Here is a 7,527-nt window from a genome sequence, read left to right as displayed (position 1 = left end):
GCTGACAGAAATAGCCCAGTGCTGTGCAACAAATGCCAGACAGAACCAGAAAATAAGTCAGCCCCTTGAGTTAGTTTCCCAATAAAAGGTGAAGGTGCCTGGGCTGCTGTAGATGCGTTGGCCGTACGAGCTGCTAACGCTGGGAGTGGGGGGTTCTGAGCAAAGCAGCACAAGAACAGCATCATGCCAGGTTCTGCTCCTCAGCACCAGGAAGCTCCTTCATCATTGGCACCATTTTCTTGCTGTGGAGATGTGGGTTAGGTCAATCCAAAGAAGCACATCAGGCTTAGGAACTCCAACAGATATCATGTGTGCTGTAACTAGTGATCTTAATATCATTTACTTAATACTGGTTGATATACTTGGTATCATATTGTATGCAACATTGCCAGTTACAGTGTTGGCAGAAGAAACAGCGAAGTCAATTCATAACGCATGGTCCCGTTTGTTGTCTAGAACTGTAAATAATGATCTACTTATAACACAAAATGTGTGGAGCCAGTCATTGCATCTGCATATGTACACACAGGGAAAGTCTATCAAAGAGAAAAAAGACTGATCCTTACACCCATCTGGGATGGCTCTCCTATTTGAAATTACTGTGTCATAGGCTTTAGGCAGTTATTCTGGTAACTCAAAAGCTGAGGCAAGCCATTGGGTATGATCTACAGCTGCAAATGGCATGTGATCTATCCCAGAGGGAATATGCTCCAGTAGCCATTGTCGTACTTATTCATCCACAGAACTGTGTGTAGGGGTCTGCTTTGTCCTATCAGCCCTCAGTATCATCTGCTGTGTCCTTCTGAGCTACTCCTTCCAAAATAAAGTGTTTTCATTAACCTAGGAAATTTAAATTAATTGTGCGCAAAGTCAACAGCTGTTAATCCATGTCTCCTTCAGACTGCAGCCTTGAGGGAGGCTCCCTTCCAACCCCTGTCAAAGCAATAGTGTTGGGCGCCACATTAGCTGTGATGAGGTAATGTTATTTTAATCCTGCCTCAGGAATTCTCTCTCTCCCCCCTGGACAAGCCAAGAGGAGCTGTAGGCTTTGCAAATGTCCAGTGGTCAAATTATTACTATACTTAACAAACCAAACAGGGTGTATGAAGACTGAAGTGCAAAGACCCATGGCTGTTTAGGAGCCATATACCTGAGACATTGCTGTTAAGCTCCATTTTACACTTCTGCTTGAAGTTAACCAAAATGACTAGGCCCATTTAAATCAATTGGCCTATTCACAGCAATAAAGGCACCTGTGTGATGATATCCTTGCAGATTAAGACACGTTTTTTAGACACATTAACCACAAACCCCTCCAAATGTTAGCTCCAAATAGCTGTCTTGCACTGTGAGAAATTATAGCTACTATACCTGCAAGAACCAGGGAAAAAACAGATCCCAAGGCATGACTGCGTTACTTCCAAATGCTACCTGTACATGAATGAGCACAACCACCACCAGAAATCCCCAATTCAAGCGATAAACGCTCACAACAAAAACACCAGAGGATTTTGGTACGGAGCACACCAAAGAGAGCTCCTTCTTAGCTTTGTCTGGACAAGGAGTAAGGTGAATAGTGTCTGTAAGTGTTTCCTCCAAGTCTCAGGTTCCCTGATTTCTGTTATTTTCCAGACATCACCATCAGTGGTGTTTCTGAAAGTAGTGCAATGTATCCAGCGCCAGCCACCTCTAGATGGAAAAAATTCACCGCTGACCCCATTTTTCATTTATGAGACATCAAAGCTGTTTTGTTTGTACTATTAATATGGCTCTCACTCTCTTCCTCAGCTTGCTATGGGGCCCGGAGCAGTCTTTAATGGCGAACAGGGGTTTGTCAGAAAACATTTCAGGAAACTAAACATGCATATTTAGAAAAAAATATCTTTGAAGAGTTTTCTAAATCCTGCTGTAGCAGTGTCCTTCCTGAGAAGTATCTTCCTTGGGAATGACAGTGATCCATGGGACCCTGCAGGGGATCCCAGGCTGGTGCCACCAACAACCTACTGCCCTCGGTATAGTGGTAGGTGCCTTGTTTGCTCTGCTCAAATCTTTACCATCTTGGCTGCAGGGAAACAGTAATTACAAACTAAGAGATTTTTTACTGACAGCAATTAGAAACAAGAACATTTAAACTACTAGCTGCTGAGAGCTAACCCCAGCTGTGTCTTCATGCTATTATGCACAACAGGAACCGCTTCCTTTTTCACACCACATGCTCATGAGATGTCATGCTAATGCTTCTGATTAGATAGCAGAAATTTCATTTAATGTTCCATAAGGGACATTGTTTTGGGGTTTGGTTGGGTTTTGCTGGTCTTTTTTTTTCAGAATACACAGTGTTGAGAGGCCTATGCTTGTGAGAAAATTAACTCTGAAGTGATTAGGTGCTCAGGGAGAAGGAAAGATGGAGAGGTGGAGGATGAACCCTAGTCCCTAGGACTAAGAGAAAAAGGATAGTCTTTCAGAACAGCAAGGGTGGCTGATCCAGGTTGTGAGGGAGTTGGAGAAGAGGGGAAGACTCACTGAATCTGTCTGACCTTAGGGAAGCAGTTTGTTAGTCCCAAGGTTCTATACCACCGTGCCCTTGCAAGCCTGGGAGGCACCAAGCAGAGGCTGGCTAGCTGCTCCAGACCCACAGTAAGGAGCTCAACAGCTTAAGCTGGTTTTAACCTGAAAAAATGTGATACATTAAGGGCTTGTGTCTGGCTTAGCCTTGGTTTGGAGGCTCCTGGTGGCTCTTGGCTTTGAGGCTGGATGAGGACCAGACCTTAAGCAGGGAGTTTGGTGCTTCTGTTAATTCAAGAGGAATATATGCTGCATGGTTAAGGTATGTGCTGATGCTTCCAAGACAAACAGACAAACGGTGCTATGGACTTGCAACTCAAAGTATTTTATAAGCCTGTTACAGAAGCTCGTTGATCTCAGAGCGATGGAGGCTTAACTCTTAACAATAACAATCAAAACCATCATATAGCTATTAGACTTTCTTAAATTAGCTCCGTGTCCCATGTATCTGACTCCTTCTTTTACTGCTTAATGTGTAAGAAATCCTGTGCTGTCAACACTGCTTGCTTGTGCTAGCAAAGATGTTAGTGACTACATAGAAGTTTATAGACTGCTTGCTTAACTGTACACTTTTACTTCAGACTAAGCCTGTTTGTGTAGTAACTTTTCTGATACTGTGCAAATGAACCAGAGAGAAATTGGAACCAGAAATTCTTGACAGTTCTGTTGTTTCAGTGTATTGTATTTGGGACCAATGTACCTGCTTGTGTGCTTGCATGGAAATGCTGATAAGCCATGAGAATATGCTTTGATGGTGGGAAGCCTATTTTTAATAAGTGGCTTGCATGACTGATCCGATGCTAAATAAACTAGTAAATCTAGAAATGCTTACATCTATTATTTGCTGACAGCTGATGCTCAGCATAGGGTAAGGAACAATACTCATCATTATAGGGAGATGTAATGATCGGTGTTATCTGTTTATGTAGCACAGTCTTGAATGAATTACAACTTGGTGTAGCATTTTCTCTTCTCCTCTTCCCTCAAAACCTTAGCAGTTGGATAACAAACTACATCTCTTAGTAGTGGTGGAGTACAGAACTAGGGGGCTGGAAAGGCCTTTGTAAGGTTGTCCACGCTCTATCCCTGTGCTGCAGGGATGGTGATGCGGGGTGGATGCTTGTCTCACTTGTTTTAAAGACCTACAGCAATAAAGACGCTGCCACTTCTTTGTGCAATCTACCAAACCGTTTTTGCTACTCTTGTGACTGGAAGGTATTTTATAAGGTTCTGAGTGTTTTTGTTGCAGTTAACAGTTTGCCTGTCATGGTAATCTGTTTTCTGCAAGTATTTCTTATGAGTCCAAAGGTTATTAAAATGCTTCTTTGTTCAGCATCCTCATCTCTCAGCAGCACGAACCAAGTCCTTCCTCACAGGTCATGCACCCTGGGTGTTTCACTGCTCTTCTTGCTTGCATGTGGATTTTCTGCCTGTAACTGACTACACTCTGTCTTGAACTATGTAGCCAAAAGCCCAAAGCTGCACGTGATACCTGAGTAGAGGCCTTGGCAAGACTTAGGTGTCGGAAGGATTATTTTTTGTTTCTCTGTTCTGTTTCCATATCTGTCATTTAGCACCCTCAGTGGTGTTCCCTCCTGCTCAGTTTGCCATGGGTCGCAACTGCCGTGGGCCTGCAGAATGGCTGTTTGGCCAACTGGCCACTGTCTTGTACTGTGGCAGCTTGTTATTCCTGCCACCTACAATTCCTTAGGCTTGCAAACTGCTTGAATGCACTGTCTCTTTACACATTTTGTGGGAGATGATCTTTCAAAATCCTTGAGAGATGTAAGAAATAAATGATGATAAGCTCTGCAAAATGTGCTGCACAGTAACAGTGCTCCAGAAAAAATGTCTAATTTGGCGCTTCCATGGATGCTGCTGGATCTTTTCCCAGGCTGAGGCAAGACGTTCTTGCTACAGTTTAATGAAATTTTCTTCTTCCCATCTCCGTAACAAAATGGAAAAGTGCAGTGAAAAGTCAAAAGCATGTATTTTATGGACTTCAAGTTCCCCCTGGAGCTCAACATTTTTGTGCTTTGGACTGACCTCTTAAAAATAGCACATAAAATAGCCACGTGGAAGCTCGTGTTACAACACAATATTACACTGGTTTTATAGCGAGGTTGAGACAAACAAGAAAACGCGACATAAGAAAAAACTGACAAGTCTGTAACCTGACAGAAATACTCAGAGGGACTCTCCATAAGTTAGGATAGCGGGGGAGTTAAACAAAACCATCCATAAGTGACAAAAGTCTGCATTTGTGCTGATGCCTGGTGCAGTCTGCTTCTTTATAAAGCCCTGGGTTTTTGTAGTTCTGATGTCCTTCTGAGCATTTAAAACACCTTTCTCCTTCAATGTGTTGTACATGTGCAAGTAACTTACTGCCTAACATATCCAAGGATGCAGGTGGTTTGGGAAGTGATTCAATATTTTCACATGCATTGTGAATTCGCTATACTTGTATTTGACATTAAAAAAAATGCATGAAAGGCCTCTTCCCTCTTACTTATTTATTTATTTTTTTTCATTATCATGCTTCCATCACTTCAGGCAACAGGCGTGTAACAGGTAGAATGTGTGGTGGGCATCAGGTTTCCTCGATTTCTCTTCCACAAATGCTCTGTTTCCATGGTGTGAGCTGGGACGCACACAAGCAGAACAGAAAGGTGCTTTGCCCATGTCAAGCATATACAAAATTTGATTCTTCATCTTGCCTGTTGTTTTGCACCAGGAAGTGTTGGTTCCTTATGATCCCAGTAAAGAGGCAATCAGCCTCTGCAAAGTATCATTTGAAGTGCTACCTGTCAGAGCTAACACGACAAAGAAAGAGAGGGTAGTATAGATGATTTTGCATCCCTTCAAATGCTGGGAACCCTGAGTTGTGAGGCATCAAGCAGGCCTCTGGCACAGCATGCTGTGCAGATCCTGCCTGTGGAAGGGTTACGCCATTTTTTGTTATTCACGCTATTACAGGATTGTCTTAAAACAATCCATCGCTCCATTCATCGAACTACTTATCATTTCTGCAGTCAAGCAGGAAGGATGTCCACACGAGAACTTCTTGTGGCACTGTCAGATACAGGGAAGGGCCAGGCAGGTGGTGTAATGGCTGGTACTGCCTGGCAGCTGCTCTGATTTAATTATATCTTTTAAATGAGCCTGACAGGTTGTGAAAGACAGCGAGACCATGAAATTCAGCAGAGATGGCTGTGCCCATAGGGGCTCCATGCGTAATCCTGTATGCATAAGAGATGCTGGTTTGTAGGGACATTCCTCGTGCTCCAGTGAACAGGTATGCTGTGATTTCTGTCCTCCTTCCTCCAAATTGTGAGGAGCTTAAAATCCTGTTAGGCATACAGACAAGAAGGGGATGTATGGTACCCAAATAATAAAGTACTCGTGTTTGCAACTGCTCAGATGCACCCCCTTGAGCATTGCCCAGCATCCCCAGTGAGCCCTGGAGCTTGAATTAGTAACACCAACACACTAGCAGTAATGCTGTCTGATTGGAACCCCAATTAAAGGCCACAGTCTGAGATGGTGTTTTTTGGTAATGGTAGTTTGCTCTCCAGGGTCATCACCTGCCTCAGAGATGGGTCTGTGCTGGCAGATCAGCAGGCCCAGGGATGGAGCTCAGGAAACGCTTTCTATCCGGTATCCCAGGGCACAGCCAAACTGGTCCACGGAAGGCCTGAGCAAGGTCAGTTTCTGGTTACATGTTGGGCAGTAACTGATCTTCTGATAGCTCCATCTGCGCTGCCTGTATCAAAGAAACTTCTTCGAGGATCACTAGGTAGTCATACTGACTTGCCTTGCTGAAAGAGAAATCTTAATGAAAATCACTTTGGAAAAGACAGTTCTGGATAATGTGTTGGGATTTGGAGAACCTTAACTCAGATGTGACATCTCTCGCTGTGTGGGTCAGCTGTGAAACATGCACAGGTATCTCCTGTCATCTGCTGTTATCATCTGTGCCTGTTTACTCCCTGCTAGTGGCACAATCCTGAGGAAGGCTAACCCCACAATAATCAGTCCCTACCTGTACTGTAAAACTGAGTCACCAGCACAACTCAGTGAGGACTGGAAAAGGCAGAATGTATTACAAAGTTTAAATTGTGGCCCAGGACTTCAGGATATATTCTTCCCTAGAGCATAGATGTATTATTCTCTCTCCAATTTTCATATTCTCTTTCACCAGAAAATGGGTCTAAACATCAGTGTTTTTTTTAATAATGCTAATTAGTGTCCTTAATAATTTTCTGAAGATCCAAAGTGGCCTCTGTACCCATTCCTACCCCATTTTGCAGAGGGTGACATGATAAATGTCCTACAAGACCATCCTGTGTCTCAGAGGTCACAGTTCCTCATCTCAGCAACAGAAGAGGGCTGCAACTCTTTGCTCTGAAATCAAATGGTACAGAACTCTCCTGTCTTTGCGCAGGCTTAGTACAAGAAACAAGGAAAGCTTCTACATAAGAGGCAGGCATTTTCCTCCATTATTTCTGTAGGTACTAATTAAATACATGTCAAAATATACATTGCAGCATGCTTTATGACTCTGATGTACATCTCTATGCCTTTTGCAAGATGCTACATGCTCATGTGTTTTGGGTTACCTTAATTCTGATGGTTAATAAATCATTTCTTAAACATGCTAAAAGGTAAGTAATACTAAGACAAAATAATAAAGTTCTTCCACAGCAATCATGGGGTCATTACAAAAAAAAAAAAAAATATATACATTTTTAGAATTTAAGCTTTGAGAAAATCCTATTTGTACAGTTTTCAAGAGATTTCAGTTTAGCAGAAATCCGAGTTGTGCATCTTCCTCAGCCTAAATCAGGTTCCTAAGTAAAGACAGGCTTTTTTTGTCTTTCAAATTTAAGGAGATGAATCGATAGCATTAGAGAACACCATGCAAATGAAGATGAACTACATCATCAGACATAACTCCCCAAA

The sequence above is a fragment of the Vanellus vanellus genome (assembly GCF_965231255.1).
Source record: "Vanellus vanellus genome assembly, chromosome: Z".
Taxonomy (NCBI): domain Eukaryota; kingdom Metazoa; phylum Chordata; class Aves; order Charadriiformes; family Charadriidae; genus Vanellus; species Vanellus vanellus.
Note: the sequence above shows the minus strand (reverse complement) of the source record.